At 41.2% G+C, this 21,594-nt stretch overlaps 1 protein-coding gene across 3 annotated transcripts in view; it reads left to right on the forward strand.

Annotated features, from left to right (window-relative positions):
• The window catches only part of IPCEF1 (interaction protein for cytohesin exchange factors 1), an 85,416-nt gene that overhangs the window by 1,410 nt on the left and 62,412 nt on the right, over nucleotides 1-21,594 (forward strand). The window contains exon 1 of one of the 3 annotated variants that reach the window (XM_055809747.1): nucleotides 21,366-21,436. The exons of the other annotated variants lie outside the window; for them this stretch is intronic. The gene's annotated coding sequence lies outside the window, so the exon portion shown is untranslated. Of the gene's footprint in view, nucleotides 1-21,365; nucleotides 21,437-21,594 lie in introns of those variants that run through there. 3 annotated transcript variants of the gene reach the window in all.

The raw sequence follows: 21,594 nt of genomic DNA on the forward strand, positions 1-21,594 counted from the left end.
CTTCCATTCTCTTTGGTGACTGTCATTTTAGGGCTGGCAGTGCCTGTCACATAACCTGAAGTACTCGCCACAGCAGGTAGTTCTAACGAGGGGGTAACAGTTCTTTGCTCAGAAAACATTGGCCTTTGAGGAAATATTAAATAAAATGGTGTTGCATAGTCTTAAGAAGAGGTGACTGGACTGGTGTTGTAAGAATAAACATTATAAAGATATGTGTAAGAAACTTATAGGACAGATTTTTATAAGATAAGAGACAGTAGGCTTAGGAGCCTGAAATCAGTAGAAAAACCTAATGTCAAGGAGAGTTAAGCACTGGTTTGGGCTGCTGAAGGAAGCTGTGGAACCTCCATTATTTGATGTATTTAAGAACAGGTTAGGCAGCCTCTGTCAGGAATAGCCCAAGTATAATTGATCCTGCTGGGAGGGACAGACTTAATGATCTCTTGATGTCTCTTTCCAATGTTATGAATCTGCAGAGATGTGAGTAGGCTGTGCATAATTGCCTCCTGGTAGAGTTCATCAAGCACTTCCAGGTTGTTCTGGATAAAAGCCACCATATGCACTTCAAATCACTATAACCATAGTGAAGTTTTGAGGCTTAAAGGAGCCTGAAGCAATGTGAGTCAGTGCATGAGGGGATTCAGCTCAGTGGCGCCATAGAGGAAAAAAGGACAGGGAGCAGTAACATAAAAGAATCAGTACTTTTGCTGTTTTGTAGTTATCTGGAATCGACTCATCATCTTCTATGATTACTATTGTCATGTCTTCAGTCAAGGCACTTGCAGAACATTGTAAAAAGCTATTTATTTTGAAAAACTACAGGGTGTTTTTCCCTTAACGAAAGGAAAGTATTAAGGATGGTGCTACACTTCTGAGTCTTCAAGGGAAAGCATACTGATAGTTCTAAAAGGTGTTTCAGTCTTTGAAAACAAAACCAACAGATCTACAAAACCTACTCTTTAATATTGCTTCCTTTGGTATGATGAAGCTGAAAGACCTTCCTCTGCCTGGTTCCTATTGTAATCCTTAATTTTTAAAAAGGAAAAGTAACTAGTGGACAGGCAGGGTAGCTCAGTGCTGCTGGAAGTAGTTTGTTTCTGTATAAGTTCTTTGTTAAAACAAGCTGTGAAGCAAAAAAAAAAAAGTACCCAACCCCATCTTTCAACCAATGGGTGGTGGCCCAGGGATAAGAGCTTTGTGGGGAGATGCAGTGATGGCAGTATACTGAAAAATTAGTTTTCCATACAGTGCAAGTCATTAGTGGCCAGTCTCCAGAAAGCAGCACCAGATGCCCTGATTATTTTGGTATGCAAGTCTGTAGAAAGCTCCAAAGAAAAGGAACTGAAAGAATGGCGGCAGGTCCCTTGCTAGCAATTTTAAAGATGTGGGGTTTCATTTGCACATGAGTACAACAGCTCTCTTCAGCAAAAAGCATGGTGGGAAGTGGGATAGACTGTGTCTCTTCAACCACTCAAAGGAGTAAGCCATCTGCTTTTCCATGTCATCACTGAACACTATCTGGTCTGCTGTCTTTGTCTCTTATGGACCATTAATTCTTTCTGTAAGTAACACATGCACTATGCACTTCTTCAGGCCCGTCACTGTTATCCTTTCTGTGACTTGATGCACATACAAAGGCAGTAGTGATTTTAGGAAGCAATAGCTGAGTCTGTGTATCAGATTCCAAAGTATGTTCTTGGGCAAGTTTTCAGGTAATCCATTTATATGCAGTTGAAGTGCTTTGAAGATATAAAGTGCCATGTTGCTGATAAATACTGATTAGTCATGCAAATAAATGGAAATATTTTAATTAGAGCAATTTCAACATGACTCTAACTGTGCAAAAAGAGTCTATATAAACATACTAAATAAGTAATTTATTAGTGGGAAAAACTTCTGATTAACGACACTGTGTTTTAATTTTTTTGGGGGGTGGGGAATAATACACATAGTAAAGTAGCAATGCAGGAGAATAATAATCTGATAAGATAAAAACCAATAACTAATAACCTCTGTTTCTCAAAGTATGCAGAAAGGTGCAAATGAGATATTTATGTGTCTGCATCTCTTCTTGAGCCACAGTAGAACTCCGAATAGGCTGGAGATGCTCAGATATGTACTGCCTGAAATGTGGCAGCTTTGCCAGATGGTTGCTGTTTGAGTCTACCTACGTGTCCTATGGTTCATAGTAGTTTTGCTCTAGGGTTTAGCACCCTTCTTTCTTGCAATGTTTTATTGGTATTGTGTTTTGGGGTGTGTGTGTGTGTGATCTGCCAGCATCCTGACTGGGAGTAACAGCAAGTGGCTGGAGCATTTGCCATGAGGCCTCTGGTGTTATGCAGGAGATGCATGTCAAATGTTACCAGGTCACTTATATCTACTTCATAGTCACTTCTGCATGTGTGTACAATTGCATCTGAGGTGAATAGAAATGGAGGGCCAGGATCAAGGTATCGTATTATGCTATACATGTTCAGGAAAGCTTTGGAGAGTTGGAGCCAGATCTTTCTTTCACGTTCTTGAGTGTGGTTGCACCCTACATTTTTGCTTCCCTTGGAAAGCAGAATCAGTTACCTTTGTGATGGGGAATAGAGCAGAATATCAGGCTATTGATATGTGTGTTCATCATCTTTGACAGTTGTGGTGACGCAAGTCGAGGCAGACTTAAAAGAAACACTATGTCTGCATGGCTGGGTTCGGACAAAATGGCCTTTATTGTTTATACAAACTATTTATATATCTTAGACAGTGCAGGTGTTAGACCCTGATAGGTTTTTTGTGTCCTCCTTCTTGCTTGCTATTTGCTGTTGCTGTAGGTGCCCGTATGCTGTGGTTCTAAGTTCCGATTCTTCACATCCTGTTTACATACCTGACAATCTGTCTTAAAGGTACACAGCTAACTAAGTCTTTGAGGTCAACTAACTTATCTGCAGACCCGCTGCAGACCCCAACAGACAGTGTATCTGGGCAATGTAAGTGACAAATGTTTGATGGACCATGGGAATATATTCATGAAATTGTTCCTTGTCTTCTTGGTTTTAGTGGAGTGTGCCAGAGTTCAGTTAACCTCCATTTAAAAATCAGGAGAAGCAACAGTTTATCTCGTGGCAAACACCACACAGTGGCTCAATTTACTGTCTGCCAGTTAGTCACAACACCCACATTCTATTTAATTTATGAATAAAATGCAAAGGCTTAATGTAAAATGAATCTTCCAGTCCAGCTTCCAAGTTTCAGGGGATTTTGCCTGAGCTTTTTATGAGCATTTACATGTGTGTATTTTTGTGGGTATATGTGTATATGCCCATGTATTTTTGAATCCCACCTGAATTTAAACTACTCATCTGTAATATTTATCAGAGATGGAATAGCAGGACTTGTCAGCTCTGTCTTTCAGAGTCATTCTTCCACCTTTGCTACAACCCTTCCCAAAAGCTTAGACTTGTAAAGTCAAGGCACACAGGTCTGCCAGTTGCCACATTTCCCTGTCCTCACAGCAAGTCCTCTTACCTAGAAAGGGGGTAAAACCAGGCTCAAGTGAATGGTGTAATTATGCAGCTTGTGTGACTTGCAACTTTATGCCTGTACAAGAGGCATATTTCTCTCCCCTCCCCCTTTTTTTTCTTTCAACTGAGAATACACAGCAATAAATTTTTACAATCATTGAGGTTGTGATGCTTACTGAGTACATATTTAAATTTTTTATGGCTGTCTACACAAAGTTCAGTGCAAAACATCTTGTTATTCATTGCTATTCTCTTTCTAGCGTAAGGGTTACACTCCAAGTGCAGCTGTGTCTGTCTCTGCCTTTAAAAAGAGGTCAAATTGACATTTAGGAGTTGTGCTTTGAAAAAACTGCTGTGACTTCATGACCTTTCTAAAACTGGTGTTCTCTGCCTTTTAAATAGGGACTTTCACTTGAAGGAATTTACAACGTATTTTCCTCTCAATCCTTCACACTTAGATCCTGGCTTCGTTCCAGGGTGTAGAAACTAGATTTGTTATTGCCTTATTTACAAGGTAGAGTTTCCCCCCTCCTTGTTTGCTGAATTTGACAGATTGTAGACTATCAGACGCCACTTAACATTTTTAAAAAATGTTTTATTTCAATTCTTTTTGCCTTAAAGAACCATTTATTCTCTTGAGAGATCCTCATCAGAATGAATAGGAAAAGTGGGTTATTCTGGATTAAATTTGTAATACCATTGTGTCAAATTGTGAGTTTATCAGAATGGGAGAAAATAGATTAAAGTTGTGCTCAGTTTTACCAACAGAATTTTACTTAAAATTCCTGTTTTATTTTTCCTGTGCATTTGCATATTTGGATAAAATTTGGGTAAAACAGTGGTCTGAATTTCCATTCCAAGCTTAAAACAAGACTCAAACATGGTAAACGTTTCAGGGAACAAACCTGTTACCCCAAATGGCTTCTGGCTCGAGACTGCAGGTTACTTATTTTTACCTTCAGTTTTTGCCTCTTGATATCTGACTGGCGCTAGGAGCCTGAAGCTCTGTTGGGAGACACAGCCAGCACTGGGACACTTGTCAGGAAGACTTATGCATTCAGGACATGCTCAAGCCTTTCTCTCCCAAACATGCCATCATTAAGTCCTTCTGCCTCCTTGTTGCCCAAAACAGCTCCTCATCAGTACCTTCCTCTTGCCAGTGACCCTGCACACAGGTCCTGGGCCCAGAGTTTTCATTAGGAAGAGATAGTTGATGGTTGAGAGAGGTTGTAGTCCAGAGTTTGTTTTGGGACCAAAGGGCTCTTAAGAAAGCTCCCAAGTGAGCTGGTTGTCCTCCTGGTATCTCTGCTTTTCTGCTGGATTCCTCCCACTGCAGAACAAGGCTGCAGCAGTGCCAGGTCCTACTCAGGAGGGTGGAGGAGAAATGGTGCTGTGGTAGGGACCGGACCATGGCTGGAGGAGCTGAGGTGTCTGTCTGATTATCCTGTTGTGCCAGGAGTGCTGGGTGTTGCTGAAGATCCCTGAGGAGGATTGTAGATTACAGCAAAGAGTAAGATACCCTACACCAAAGCATGTCTGATGTCTGCAGAGTCCATCCACACAGCACAGTCATTGTGTGAGGTGAAAGCAGGCACAGTGGCACCACTGCTGAACCTCACTCCTTGGAGACTGGCACCAACTGACTGCCCAGCATTGGTGGGTCTGAGGCATTTGTGCCTGTGGTGCTGGTCAGAAGGTCTGTCTGAGGAAGGTCTTCCTCTTAGATGCAATACTCTTTGGTGCTTGCCTGCTGGAGCTTCCTCACTTTTCTCCTTTCACGGAGCGTACGCAGGCATTAGAGGTACAGCTGGAGAGATCTGGTGCTTTTCTGCAAACTGCAGCATCTTGTGTTAGTAACCCTGCAGACCCTACATCAGTGTCTGCTGGTTTTGGCAAAGATGGGAACTTCTGTGTGAGTGTGCAGACAGTAACTACTGATACGTGTATTACTTATACAGCATAGTCTCATATTACTTTCTTTAGATTTATTTCCAATGGATCTGGGCAAAAGGCTAGCCCTCATCTGGAATTTCTGAAAATGTTCTGTTGCTATGTTATTTAACTTCGCCGCCCCCCCCAAATATCACTGTGTGAGCAGATGGCGCTTGCTGTCTGACTGGTTGGGCAGCCAGGCTTTTATTTGTATGACTGCTGCAGGAGGGCACAACAGTAGCTATGCAGCTAGCTGGGCTTCTGAGGAGTTTTAGTGGAGACTAGTGCTGCTTGGATTTTCTGATCCACTCAGCCCTCTTTTTTTAAAAAAATCTCAAATATATTGCAAGAAGATCCTGAATTGTACAACTTAACTCATTTGTAACAGCATGACATGCAGCTGAGGTATAACAGTCTGGTGTACAAATCCTTCAGAAACTGCTTCCATGGTTTCCTATTTGTTATTTGTGGCTTTTGACTGCCTGACTGAGTTGTGTGTGGGTCTCTCTGCCTCATGACAAACTTGCAGTAGGAGAAAGATGATTTGTCCTCTGTGGATGAATATGGGTATTCATATAAAGCACAGACTGTCCAGTCATGCACATCAATAAAAATCCATTCAAGATAATGATGATAAAAATGGTTCATATATAAGTCAAATAGATAGTCTTCTGTAAACCCAGATACTAGCCAAGTCTGTAGAATGTGCTTAACTTATGCCCTGGTCCTGCAAGCATTTATCTGTGTGTGAATACATTTACATAGCATTGTTGACTTTGAGAACTGTTCTGAAGAGTACTTCAAAGAATAAAAAAAGCCATGGAATACCCAAATCAATTTTGTTAAATCTCATCTATTTTAGTCTTCAGGCTGTGGTCAGGTGTATTTTGTATATCGGTAAGGGAAGGCTATCCCAGAGGTAAACAGCTGTTAACTGTGAACTTGCAAGATGTGAGCGCAGGTCCCAGGGCTCCTCAGCCTGCCTAACATCTTGTGTCTCAGGAGTAGGAAAACAAAGATGGTAGGAGAAAGTAATGTTTAACTCTTATTACAAAGTCTTATAAAAAACTGTGAGACAATCAAGAACTAGCTATGGCTCTTTATATTTCCTATTTGGGGTCAACAGGGTAACTGACATTTGATAGTGAATGTAGCTTATTGCAAGGTTTGGGTGTGAAACTTCTTGTAAATTCCTTCGGGTTTGCCATCAGGAAGAAAACTTGGAATGACTTGTATGGCCTCATCCACAAGCTAAAACAACTTAACACCTCCCCACCACACCCACCACCCCAAACAAACAAACAAACGAACAAACAAACAAACAAAAGGCTTTGGAGCTAAATGACTGTTTAAAACCACTCTGGTAGACAAAATTGAATTTGATTTTTTTTAAAGAAAAGATATTTAAATCATGTATATGTTAAATATGATGGCAGTGAGTGTCAATAGTCATTTATAACTGTACTCCTTTTTGGCACACTGAAGACTTGTAAGCTGTGGTCTCTTAGTAGACACCGAGCAGGAGAATGGTGCCCATTCATTCTCGCAGCATCGTTGTTGAGCTGACTGAAATATGAAGTTCAAATGCCTCTTTAGGGGATAGTTTCATGCTTTATCATGTACATGTGTACTATCAAAATTCACATTTGAATTGATTCCATGCCAGTGAGAACACCATGTATAGCTGGGTCATAATGGAAACCTGGATACAATGAATAAAAAGAGAAGAACTTGAAGGGAAAGAATGAGAACAGGAAGTCTAATCTTCAGCTTTTCTATATATAGAGGACACCTCAAGGGTAAGCACATACTGTTTTGTAGAAATACATTTAAAATGTGTTTTGTAGGCACATATTTTCACTGTGTTGTCATGATTGAAAACACATGTAGACTCTGAAAAATTATGTGAAGCATGCAGAGCCTTTGCTCATGCACATAAGTAAAAGCTATGCACAGTGTATACGTGTATAAATATTTAGCTGGAGGAACAGCCATATGAGAACTAGTTCAGAACCATCCCCAAGTCAGGAAGCTACAAATTATAGGTCTGAAATTTACCACACTGGCATGTCTACATAAATGAAACCAACTGGAAAGATAGGAGGGAGGAAAAACACATTTACAAATAGTATTAGAGAAGAGGAGAAATGCTAAACCCTTTTCTTGGCTCTAATCAGAAGGCAGGAAGATTATTACAGACAAGAGGTTTCAGGCTTCAGCTAAACAACTTCCCGGCTCTGAGTCTGAGTCTTGGTTTTTATTTACATATTTGCATGCAATTGGGGCTTTAAGCATAATCATTATTTTGATAGAGGCCAAGAGGCGGCATGGTTAAATATGGTTTTTCCCTTTCCAGGAACACTGCCATCATCTTATTTCCTCTTTATCTTTGCCAAGTCTTTAAGATGGGATGAAGTCATCTTCTTTATCTACCTAGTATCTACCATGACGAAGCCTTGATCCTGACCAAGGGTGTTGGCTGTTTCATGAATGTTGAGTTGGGAAGCAGCCATAGGAAACCTGAATTTGTATTGCAGACAGCAACACTTCAGCTAGAGTAAATACAACTGATACTTGCAAAACCACTGAGACAACTGCTAGTTGTCACAAGGCCTTATACAAGCACTGGTACATCAGTCCTCTTCCAGTCCTCCCACCCTTAGCCTACACCAGAGCAAGCTCTCAGAGCTTCTCTCCTGGCTCAGCTGTCACACTTGCAGCTCTAACTCAGTTGCAGCCAGGCTGCTGAAGGCTTGGGAAAAGTAGCTGCCTGGAACTATTGGTCGCTTCTCAGATCCAGGTGTTCCTGGAGCTGGAGTAAGGACAGCAGGTAAAATACAATCCTTTGAACTGAAGAGTAGGAAAAGGGGATGTCAGTAGGTCTAAAGCAAGAAAGCAAAGCAACTATGCATGTTTGGATTTGCCTTTTCCTTCTGCCTCTCTGAAGAGAATTGCTGAGCAGAGGTGTAACTCTTTCTGATGAGGAGCATCCCCACGTGGTGGGGGAAGGCTGGCGCTCACCTCATCTGGCTGGGTCTGGGAGGTCTGTAGTATGACTGGTGAGAATGTATCAGGACCGCTGCTCTTCCTCATGCAGACTTCTTGGAGCTTTGTCCATGTCGTTTGCTTCACCAACTTGGAGGATGTAAGGGAAGAGAAGGAGAAAAGAAAGCATTGTGTAAGTTGGGGAAACTGCCTTAATTATGCAATGTCTGAAACTTCTAAACTGGGGGGGAGGAGGGGTAAAAGCAAACATTTTCTTGAAACTGTATGCCATGAAACTAGGATTGAACACGTAGGCTCAGCTCATCACCTGGCTTCTCATCACCTTTCTTCAGGAAAGGAAATAAGAGGAGTTTGTAAGTGCCTGGAAACTGGAGGCTTGGTGTAGGGAACTCCCTTGTTACAGGAGAAGAATCAGTAGGTTTAGAAACTTTAGTTCTGTCCTCAGGCTCTGCTGTTGGACAACATAAGTGGACACTGCATGTAACCCTAAGGAAAATGACTGTCAAGAATGTGTTGGCATTAACGTTACATGGCAGCTCCTGGAAACTGGCAGCGCCTGGACCAGAGGTGCTTCTGTGGGAGGGTACCAGCACAAAGAGCTGACTTCTGTCTTATTGTAGCCATGGCATTGTCATCAGCTTTGTTAACTTAAAATAATGAGACTTTGGCCAGCAGTTAGTAGTCTTTGCATCTTTTTAATTCCTCTGGTTGAAAAGCTAACTGCTGCTGTTAATGAGGTAGGTTAATCCTGATTGGTGTCTGATAATAAATACCTGTCTTGGGTAGTACCTGGGGACTGCAGCCCACACAGCTGGGGAGCTGTGGTTCCCTGTAGCGCTCAGTGGATTTGTGTCTGCTCTTCACAATGTTTCCGTCTGCAGGAGAGATCAGCTGTTGCTCTCCGTGGGTGATTTGGGGAATGGAGAGGGAGGTAAGCCAAGTTTGCTCGGCACTGCAAAGCAAACGGGGGAATAGAAAGCCCTTGAATTGTAAACCACTGCTCTTCTATGGCTGGACTATTTTCCCTGCTGTCAATCTTTTAACTTTTCAATGGCTGTGGATCATTCAGTAGTACGTGGTGGTGGTCAGTCACTACCAGTTATTTGGTCCTTGAAATGACCTTTGCTAGATGGGGTTCCTGTGCCTGCAGAGAACTTGTCTGAACCATATTTAATGAAGAACATGAAAAAACATTAGTCTGAAAATTAGGACTAAGGAAAACATCTGGCTGGATATTTCTTCTTCCAGAATGAGTTTTAATTTTCTGTTAAGATTTTTAGTCAGTGCTTTGATATGTTTGGAATGATGACACTTACTTTTTGCAGTAAGAGGTGGTCAGGGTCTAAATCTTATTTCCATTTAATTCCCCTGGATTAGAACGCACGCAGTTCTCCTTACTGGAGAAGGGGGAAGGAAATGGTTTGAGCTGTGGTATGAAGAAGTTGTGTAAAGAGAGGCTCAAAGTTTGTGGCTTGTGATGTTTCCACTGCCCGCTCCATTGTGCGCATATAGAGTGCAGTCTCTTTGGGTACGACACACGTGTACTGTTGTCACCTTCTACAGCAGAAGGCTGAGAATAGACATCTGCAGGAGGGGGAGTCTCTGCTGGGCTGTAGTCGTTGGAACAAAGCTGCATTCTAGAGATTTCAGTGGAGTTGGATTTATATGTGGCACTTCTTTCAAAATATCTTCCTATGTATTTCCCAAAGGCTTTTTAGCTGTAGGTAATGCTCCTTTTGGATTACCCTGTGTGTGATAGGGCAGAACTGGGAAAGGAGACTTAAACATTTAATCTGAGTACCATTCATTGGATTCAAAATTGGTTGTAACTAGTGCTTTCTTGAATACTTTGTATAGCTGTAATTGCTAACATTTTACACAATTGCATGCTGTTCCAGCATAACCAGCTTCTACCATGCTTTGATTAGAGCTGATGGGATCATGCACAGAAACTAGATGTCTTATTAGGCTCTGCTTATCTCATCCCAGAGCACAAGAGCTCCAAGAGAGCCTCTGACTGAAACCTGAGCTCCCCACAGGGCGAGCCCCAATGCAAGTGTAGGCTCCTGCTCACCTCTCTGGCTGGAGGAGGTCACCCCACCAGCTTTCAGGTTCTGCTCTTTAAACCAGCACTTCATCCAGCTGTAATGCCATGGCTGGATCAGGAAGCGTGCCGTTGATGCAAATCTTTTGTGGTCTAATGAGTAGTTAATAGTTAAACACTTTATGACTGGTGGAGGCTGGGTCATACGCTGGCTCAAATTTTTAATGTGAGGCTAGGCTATAGAGAAATCTTGAACTGCTGCAGTTGAGTGTTTCTGGCAGACGGCCTAAGGGGGAGAAGAAAGGCTTTTGTAAATACACTGCTGTACAAATGTATGCTTAATGTGTGCACGTATATGTAGTATTTACTAAACAAGTAGCTTTGCGCAGTGGGAGAGGTAAGCAGCTGTTCTGCGTATGGCTGGGGCATGGTGCTGCTTCCCAGGAGAGCCTGGCCCCATCCTCTCCTGCCAGGTGTTACCAGCCCCAGCGTGCAGCAGCAGCAGCACCCTGATTTCTAAGAAAGCGAACATCAGCGCTTAATACAGGGATTTTCTTTTGGAGGATGGACAAAAGCTCTCAATTATAAAGATTGTTTAGTAGGAAGCACTTATTAAGAAGAAAGAAAACATCCTGGATAAAATTTTAATTCCAAATGTCAGTGTTTAGAGGGAATGCCAAAGAAAGCATTGAATGTCTCATCTTCGTTAGATTAAAGAAGTGTAGGAAGCACAGTGACTTCAAATTCAGCATCAATCTGCTACTCAAGAAACCACATAAAGTAACTTTAAAAAGTGGATCTAAATGATATGAGAAAATGTGTTGAGAGAAAAATAAGAGGAGCAGCTAAAAGGATGAAATGCATCAAGACTTCTTATGTTTGTTTTGTTTCAATGTACCATTATTAGAAACTAAGAGTAAATATTTGTCTCCTGTCAAGGAAGACTTAAAAAGTACCAATAATAAAATGAAAAAGATAGTATGTGTAAGCAGAAAATTACAAGGGTCTATTAGAAATAAAAATATGTTGTGTTTTTTTTTTTTTTAAATGGAAGTCATATCCAATAAAGTAAAATGGCAAGGACCATAAGTTCTGGTAAAGTTGTTAGGTTTTTTAGTTTGATTGCTAAAGTAGTACAAAATGAACTGGGGAGGGGTACATGCCAAAAATCCTTCCAAGACATCAGAAACAGAAACCAGAGAAATATTTTGATCCTGTTTGAGTTGTAAAAGTGGGAAAAGATGACAAGACCATAAGAAACAGTGTTAAATGAGCCCTTGTACTAAATGTTTCTAGTGGAAAGTTTTTTTGTGTTGAAGAAATTGAAGGATTTCTAAGTAAGCAATCTAAGTCATCTTTCTAAGATTTCTAAGACATCTAAGTAGTTCAAACTGAACTACTACTTGGATTTGTGAACCAACCTGAGCTGAAGGTTAATCCAGTTGATAGATGATGTGGTGCCGTAAGCATGTTAATTCAGACCAGGAGTGCACTTTGAAGCAAATCTTCTGATTATTCCCACTTACCTTGCTGTGGCACACGTGGTAGACTGAGCTCGTGTTATTTAAAATGAGTATCCTTGGAATAAAATTAAACTAGATGTGCTCCACCTATTTTGCTTTACAAATTCATTGTTGTTGGCCTACTGCACTTTGTGCCCATTGATGCAGTGGACTTGGCAGGGCTATTGCCAAAGGCTTGTGACAGACAGCTACAGGTCTTTTGAAGCTTAATGGCTAATTAAAAGATGGCAAGTGAAGGTCAAGGTCAGAAACAAGATATGGAAAAGGGGAACTAGAATTTCAGTACATTGGGGCTCCCCAGCTTGAAAAAGAGGATTGCAAGTTAATGTGATAAAGGTTTGTCAGTTCTGACTGGCCCGGGGTGGTTAGAGGGCAGCGCTGAATACCCACTTTTTCACAGGAAAACTAATATGCGCCTTTTAATAAAAAAAAACAATAAAAAAACCCCACCACGCCCTAAAACCAACAAGCCTGACAGTAAATTTAAGCACAAAAGAAACTACTTTTTCACACACCACACAATTGAATTGTAGGAGTGAGTGTGGATTCTGTCTTGCTGAATGTGTAAATGGATTCAAAAAACAAGAAGAAAAGTTTATGGAAGGACAGGCTGTTGAGAGTTACTGCATAAAACAAAGCTGTGGAAGTCTTGCTTCAAGACGTACCCAGACTGTGGGATGGTTGAAGCCCCTGTGGAAGCCTCACTTGACATTGTCTCGGTTCCTATGCTCTCTACTTTGGCATCTGCTGTTGGCCACTGTCAGAGGTAGGGTTTGGGATTACCTTTACTCTGATACAGTTCACAGCATTGAATAAAAATTCCATTTTCTTTTCCCCCCAAAATCTGTTAAGTAATCCAGAAAAATAATAATCCGTGAAATCAATTTTATTCAGCTTGTTATTGAAGATACAAGTGCTTCATCTCTGAATTCCCTTGGGGGACACCAAAATTATCCATATTTTTTTTAATATATCAGCCTTGGGGCAAGGTCTCTAGAAAGTGCTGTAGATGAAATCTGCACACATATATTCTTCTCCAACAACATTGCATTCCCTTTCAATGGCCAAGGAAGTGTGCTTTAATTTTGGAGATCCTGCTGATGCTGCGAAGACTTGTGCAGGGCCTCTCAGCCTTGTGCACCATTTGTAACCTCACTTGCAGAGTCTTGCTGTAGTAGCCAGCTGTGGAAGTACCTTGGTTATACTGTCTCTGTGTCAGTCTTGGGAGTGATGTTGCCCTTGGGCATCTGGGCCAAAGATCAGTGGTAGCAGGGAGGTGGCTGGTGGGGCATGGGACAGGTGGGAAGAGGTGCTTTGCCAAGGACTGAGACAAGCAAGAATGTCCATAGGGTACCTTGGTAGTTTCTGATGGTGGGTGACACCAGGGATGCTACAGCTGTGGTTACAGCTGTTGTAGCAGCCTGTACCACAGGAATGGAACTACTTTTAAAGTGATGACACTGGGGAAAACAAGTACAGCTCCTTAGAGAGTTAAAATTGGAAGATCAGGTGGGTGGGTGTCCTGGGAAGCAGAAACTGCCCAGGGAGCTCCCCGAAGGATATGGTGCTCTTCTAAGTTTCAAAGATGCTTGGGACTCTTCAGCAAAGAACTGGTGTGGGCTCTTGGGGAAAAGGTGTGTGGCAAAGCAGAAATCTGTAACACTGGCTCATCTAATCACATCTTCTTTCTTGCCTTCCCACTTCCCCTTTTTCACTAACCATTCACCTTTGTTCCCCTTTGTCTCTTTTTGGAATAGACAAGGAATTCCTATATAACAGGAACTGTTGGAACTAAAATATAATATATGAGCTTGAAATGTTTGTTGAAGTGCTGCTACATCCAAAGCATTGCGTGATGAGCTGTTTGGGTCTCAGCAGCTGTTTATAGTGGTGGAACAATAGGAGTAGCAGAGGGGTGGAGGAGCTCTGAGCCCTGCTTGAAGCTTGGAGGATGACATGTGGCAATGTCACGGAGTCATGCTGGCCACAATGTTGGAGAGCAGCTGAAGGGCTCTTTGCTTTGTTTCCATCAGCTTGAACTTTGCTGCTTTCAAGGGAATTTGCCCAAAGACTAGTCAGTTCTGGTATAAAAGGAAAATAAATTCCTGCTTGTGGTGACAAGCTTGAAAACTGTATTTGACAAAACCCTAGATAACATTGTCTTTTTAATCAAGAAGGCTTTTTTGAGAGCTGGTTAAGCAATTGCTCCCTTACAACAAAGCAGAAACCAGTGGAATATCTTTAGTGTGCCTGCATGGGAAGTTTTGCTATCTTTGCACAGAACTGCTGCCATTAGCAACGTCAGTGTTGGTAGAGGTGTCACACAAGTTCTTAGGGTTTTGTTTGGTTTTGTTTGATCAGGGTAAAATCTAGTCTTTACATTTTCACATTCCTCATCCATACAATGGGCTTAACACTGAGCTGTCTTCCTTAAGTCTTGCAGAGATATCCGGACTTAAGTCTTCACAGAGGTGAAGTGCCCTGTTGAGGCACATTTGAACCTCGAAGAAAAATTACTTGATAAAAAAGGATCAGTGAATCCCAATTACATTTCTTGAAGTCTAGTGCTTAGGTACTAAGCCTATTTAAAATAGAGAGATTTTCATCACTAGACCACGATGACTCAAATGTTTACTAAGATGCTTTTAATCCTTTCTCTCACCTTATTATGACTGACTGTTGATGATGAAAAATGCAAATAAGCTGGGGAGGTGGAGGAAGGATAGAAATCATAGCTGGGCAGAAAAAGTGACAGGAGAGCATCCTTCAACTTCTTCGTCCTGGTAGGTTTATTGCTGTGCCAAGGATGAATGCTGTGGGGGAGGAAGAGAGAGAACAAGGAAATAGCAATTGTGGATGCTTTGCAATCTCAGCAGAAAATACTGATGAGAAACAACACACATGCAGCTGAGGTCAGTGCTTTCCCTGGTGAACAGGTCAGCGTGACCTCCTTTGCTCCTGGGAGGTGTGAGAGCTCAGCAGTCAGCTTCCCTCAGCCCAAGGATGCACAGCAAAGGAAATATACTGGGAGGGAATTTGATTTGGGGAAATTCAATTTAATCCAAATGAATACAGATGATGTGTATATATCATTTGAAAAGCCATTATTTGATAAACAGGTGTGCAAACAAAAAGACCACGGTATGTCAGCCTTTTCTTACCAATGTTTCAAAAACTGGCCTTTTGCAAGTTAAAGATTTTTGAAGGCTCTGCATTTCAGGTGGCTATATCATCACAGTATTTGAATTTAAATGCAGCTCATGTGACCCTAAATTGTGATTGAATTCAATGCACTCTCAGTGACTTATATACAAAGTTATTAAAGTTTATTGATGAATTGTTGAATTTGATGACACAAGTCAGTGGCTGCATTGGCTTTTAATCTATTTATTTTACAGCTGGAATGGGATGTCCCTTTTTTGTGTTCTTTACAACTGATTAGGTGGGCTAGCCTGAGGAAGCTTAGAGCACAACTCAGTTACTTCAAAAAATAAATTTGAGATACATGAGAATAATGATATTTTTTAGAAGACTTTATAACACTTTAAAATATTTTCTTTTTCAAGAAATATGCTAGGGTTTTTTTTCTTTTTAATATTTGGTTTTGCAAAATTACCCTGTGTTTAGAATAGAAACAACTGAGTGAGAATACAAAAAATGTGTGTGGTGTTGGTTTATTTTTCTTATTTAACTAATCTTTTCTTCTCAAGAAAAGCATTGCATCCAGCAACTCCCCTCTTTTCTTAATTTTTTTCTTTTAAAAAAACATGCAGTAGTTGGATCAAGGTAGTCCTGTCCATGAAAAAACATGAAAAAACTCTTAAGTTTGATGACTTGGCAGAACCACTGAAACGTATGAATGGAGAAGGACGTGCTGGCTTAGTGAGAAAAGAAAACTTCTAAAGGAGTCTGTTTTTGAAGGTGAATAGTCTTAATTCATTACCATATCCCTAACAGTGGTAGTTTACAGTTGGATTTTAGCACATATTTTTACAAATGTGCACAAGTACACAGGTTCTCTTAAACTTGTATTTGTACTCATGTGTATCCTGCTTTTTGAAAATATATACATCTTTCTGCTTCTGGGAAGGCTTTTTAATATCTTCACTACTGGTTCGTGGATGACCTGCTAGTCAGAGGTAGGTTTGGATCTAATGGGGAATGCAGGCTCATTGCAACACCCAGGCTGGAGGGGAGCTCAGGAGGTGTCAGTCCAGCCACCTGCCCACAGCAGGCTCAGCTGTGAGCTCAGACCAGCTCACTCAGGGATTTATCCTCTTGAGTCTTGAAAACCTCCAAGGATGGAGACTGCACAATCTCTCTGGGTGACGAGTCCTGCTGTTCTCATGGGGAAAGAGGTTTTCTTTATACCCAGTCTGAAGCTCTGCTGTTTCAGCTTCTACCTGTTGTGTCTCATACTTCTGCCATGCACCACTGGGAAGAGCCTATCTCCATCATCCTGCTGACCTCCTTGTAGATGGCGGAGGGCTGCTTGATTGCCCCTGAAGCTGTCCCTTCTCTAAGCTGGAAATGTCCCAGTCCCTCAGCTTCTCCTCACAGGACACGTGTCCAGCTCCAACCATCTTGGTGTCCCCTGCTGAGCTTGTCCCAGTGTGTCACTATCTTTCCTATGCTGGGGGATGGGGTGGGGATCTCAAACTGGATACAGTATTTAGATGTGGTTCAGGTCAAGCAAAGGGGGATAATTATGTCCCTCGATCTCCTGCTTATGCTCCCATCAATATAGCCCATGATGCTGTTACCCTCCTTACAAGCCCACCACACTCCCAGTGTATCTGCAACACCCAGTTCCTGTCACAGGGTTAGTGATGAAATTGTCCATGTGAATATTTACAATGGGAAGCTGTCACAGGCTCTCTGGCAGGTCACTGCATTTTGCTCATGCAGCCACAGCAACCAGCAGTAGTGTTAGTATGACTGGAACTGCTGAAGGCCTTTTATCAGAGATGAAAGGAAAGCAGTGGTATAAGGTTGTGCAAGAAATTATTTTGAAGCAAAGAGTGGGATTTAGGATTCTGTACATATGTTAAACTCTTTGATTAGTATAGTGCTGCAATAAAACCACTGTCTAATGTTTAACTCTGGCAGCTGTTTGTTTTCAATATGATTAAGCAATTTTCTGGTCACTTTAAAGACGTTCTGTTTTTCTTTTCTGATAACACTGTCATTATAAAGATCGTTCATATACTGCTCTCCTGTGTAACAGTTAGTTTGGGGAACTCCAAATATTTTAGAGGCATTAATTAGTAAATTTTCAAAACATTTCTCCAATGTAGGTAATATGTACCTCCTTTAAAAGTGTGGAGGTAACGCTATGGAAGTAGGCAAGGCTGGAGTCTGAGTGCTCGTTCCCTGCTCAAAGGCTGCTAGTCCCATGCTGTCCATTAGCATTTCATTCTCAAAGTCTCACACTGGGATTTAGCCAAGTGGTAGAGGTAAATATACAGCTGATTTCCTCCCTTTTGATTTTGCAAATAATGGTCCCACAAGGCTGACTTGATCTGAGGGAAGAGAGAAATACAAAACTGAAGTGATGTGTATAAAATCCCATCGGTCTCTCAGCACTGGAGTGCTCAAGGGCTGGTGAGTGCTCTCAGTTTCAATTTCACTTCATTGGGTGAAAGAAGTTAAAATATAAAGGAAACCTCACCAAGGAAGCTGGAACATCTTTACTGCTTAGAAGGAGACCTTCATGGTAGTGGGAGTTGGTAGATTTCAGTCATAAACGTTGAGTGCCAGCAGCAACTGGTTTGCATGTAACAGATGAGTACAGCAAATATGAATCACAGTGGTTGATAGAGTCTCATCTCATCCCACTTGTGGTCTCCACAGCTGGTGGCAGAAGTCATGCAACCAATAGTGTTTGCTGGTAAGTGATATGTAATCTGCTTTCAGTGGCTTTCCCATACCTTTTGGTACGTTCACCAGTTACTTAGTTGGCTGAATAGACAAAGGAAGGCTCAGATGAAACCTTACTTTCCTATCTGGTGAGAAACAAACACTCATAGAGCGTTTTGGAACGAAGACACAGTGTCTAATAGGATTCCGTTGCAAAAATGCAATGAATATGTGAACTGGGTTACTCTTTTTCTGATTCCTGTGACAAATGCTGCTCGACTCAAGGAGAAAATACAGATGCTATGTCTTGAATTTTTAACCACATAGATGTGTTTTCCCCTGTATAATGTCCAGGTCCAGTGGATTTGAAATCTTCTGTAGGAACACAAGGGAAAAGTAGTTTAACCTGCCTGCTTTTCACCAAGCCTTACTTCTTTTATCTCTGTGAGCTGCCCTTATGTTTCTGGTACATGTGATTTTGGTTATTCTGCTTCCACTGTCCTTTGCTCCCTCACAGGGAGCTTGCCAGATAAATGGGAATTGGGAATTCCTAAATTTTTGTGGTGCCCCCCACCCCCTGCAACTTTTCTTGTGTCCTTGTAGGCATGGTGGCAAGCTGTCAGGGACTTGGAAGTCCCTTTAGAAATCTCTTTTCTGCATCCCCCACGTCCATGGATGGAAGCTTAGTGATTTCTACAGCCTGTATTTGCACAAATTTATGCATATTTTTTTAACTCTCTGCATCACTTACCCTACTAAAATTTTTATTCCTGTGTTGCTCAGCATCTGCTTCAAAAGTTAGTGAAGCTCTCTTACTCTTTGCCACTGCTGTGGCCATAAGAAGCTAGTAAAACTCAGAGAATAATTTTCTTATGCTGTAAAATCTGCCATGTGTGTTTCAACCCAACACTCCAGGAAATCACCTCATTTATTGCTCTGTGCATACAGTGCATTGCTATTTGCCTGCTTCACAGGGTAACATTTTCAATTCTGCACGCTCTGTTCACTGCCGCAGTGAGTTCCGAATACCGCGCTCAAAGCCGCTTCCTTTTGTCCATTTTATTACCTTTAATTGTTTGTTCCTTCCCTTTTTGTTTTATATAACTGAGAAAGAGTTCTCTTTTCCCTATATAAATCACAATTTTAAATATTTATGTTGCATCACTTATCAGTTATGCCATACTACAAAGCATTGTTTGTATTAAAATCCATCTTCCTACAAGAACTTCCCCCCCGCCCCCCCCCCCGGCAATTCTAGCTCATTCTTTTCACTCACTGCTATTTAGGCTTACAGAATTCTTTCTATTGTTTGTTGGTGATGGTTATTTTACATAATACTCCACACAAAACTGCTGTTGATTTAAACAAAAGCATTCTTAAATCCATTATATTATTCACCATTCCCTTCCTCATTTGTCTGAACATTTTGTTCCTTCTTTGACCACGGCTGAACATTAAGCAGAAGCTTCCTTTGAACATGTCATACACCTCCTCTTTTAAGTCTGTTTCCAGAAGCAGAGCTATTAATCGGTTAAGTATTTTGCATTTCAAACGTTATTAATAGAAATTTAACAACAAAGGTGCATATATTTAGCTTTGCCTTACTGTGTATCTTCAAATGTTACACTGGAGAGAAGTCTTAACAGACGTCATCTTAGCTATGGGTTAGAAAAGTGGAAAAAAAAGTTGTAAAAGGGGGGGAAGAAAGGCAACATAAAATAAATTTATTAGTATATCCTGAAGGATATACTGAGTGCTTCACAACACTGATGCAAAGCACCACATGCAATGTAAATACCGGTCATGGAAGTGTGATGCATTATGTAGTAAATAGCTAAAAAGTGGGAAAGTTAAAAAAGAAAAAAAGTGTGCAGCCATAATGGAAATTTTCCTCAGTTTCATTGTTTGAGCATGTTCCAGTCTTGGTTGGAACTGGTTGAAGATGCGGCCTTTCTCTTCTGCCTAGAGTGTCACAAGCTCTAAGGTGGATGGACTTTGAATGTATTGTACTGGCATGTCCGCTCCCACAAAAGATTAATCTTTGTAGCAAAATATACTCTTCTGGGTGAACTGAGGTGCTTAAAACAATGTATGTTGTTCTGTGTGAACAAGGCTTTCAAGGTAATCCCTGTAGACTGACATGAGTCATCCGTTTTTTTGTGTTCTTATGCTTCTGTCAAGACTATTAGAAAGCCCTGTAATTATAACAACTGGCATTTGTGGCATCAAGGTCCAAATTAAATTTCTTCTGGGTGTCCTACAGATGGCACTGTAATTTCAGCATCATGAATAGTAAAGCATTCAGATCTCTGGATGTTTGTTTTACTTGCCTTTGCACCCTGGAATTTCCCAGCTGCAGTAGAGAGAGATCTGAGGAAGCACAGGAGAATCCCTATGCAGCCGCATCCCTCTGTCCTGCTTTGAAGAAACTGGTCTGTAATATTCCAGTGAGTCAAAAAGGAAAATTCACAGCAAATCATGCAATGATCGGCTTTATTTCTAGCAATGCCTACATTTTGAAGATGGATGAGGTTTATCAGAACGTATGCTCTGTCTTTTCTAGACTGTGATATGTGAATTAAGTAGAGTTGTGTAGAAAGCAATGAAAACTATTTAGATGTTTTTGCTGTAGTTAGGTCTTTATTCGTTCTTGAAGTCCACATACCTGTGGCTGAAACTGTTGAATACACAAACCAGAAGAGTACCCAAAACTACAAGGTCCTGATTTTTATTTTATTTATTCTCCAAGCCTAATAACAATGTAACTTTCAGAAACATGTCTCATATTTTTAGTAGGGCTATTAATTTTGGCTTGCCATTGCATCAGCTAGTTAAAAATAAAAATGGGAAATAAAGATAATTGCTTTTAAACTATTAGACCTGTGTGCTCTTCTGTCGACCTTGCTGTCAGCCCTGTCCCTGCCTGGATGGTGTTTCCTGGGACACACCTTGCAGGTGACCCAGAAAAAACAAACCAGTAGAGCTCCGTGCCCTATCCTTTTTGTCCTGAGGGCTCCCTGGCCTTGGTGTGGCTGGGCTCAGGCTGCTCTGAGCTCTCCTGTATCTCGGGGTGCAGGGTCTGGATGCTGTCGGGCCCTGGGAGACTGAGGCTGATGGGTGCTCTGCGGAACAGGTTAGCAACAGAGATTGCGCTGCAGCTTGGGTACTGTGATCTGTTATGAGACACCTGTAATATTCTTTTTCCTGTCTCCTGTAATGTACTCTGAGTCTCTTCTCAGAAGCATTTGATAGCACAATTTTTAAACCAGTTTCCATTACAAAAAAATTTAAAAATTAGTTATCTGGGAATATTTCTGATGTTTTAGTCCCATTCCCTACCCAATTTCCATCTAACTTGGTTCTAGTATTAATAGTTCTGGCAGGCATGGCTTTTAGCGCTCACTTTGATGCCTAGCTAGTGGTTTGCGTAGTCATGACTTGTAAAAGAGACAGCAGTTTCCTCTTGGGCAATTTTGGCATTGCAACAGATTTCTGTAAGAGTTTCCTTTCTGCTTTGTGAGGTGTGGGAGTTGACAAGTGTGGCTGTTCATCAGAATTCCTTGCTGGTAAGGCTGTGGTTTATTTCTTTCCTCTTAAATGACAAATCTTAGTTGTTTCTGTCTAATTATATCTATTTTTTTTCTCTTTTTAAAAAACAATATAGTTTTAGCTGATGAAAAACAACACTTATTTGGTACAATAAAGGAAGTTCATACTGACAAGT

Source organism: Falco peregrinus, chromosome 7 (genome assembly GCF_023634155.1).
Source record: "Falco peregrinus isolate bFalPer1 chromosome 7, bFalPer1.pri, whole genome shotgun sequence".
NCBI lineage: Eukaryota > Metazoa > Chordata > Aves > Falconiformes > Falconidae > Falco > Falco peregrinus.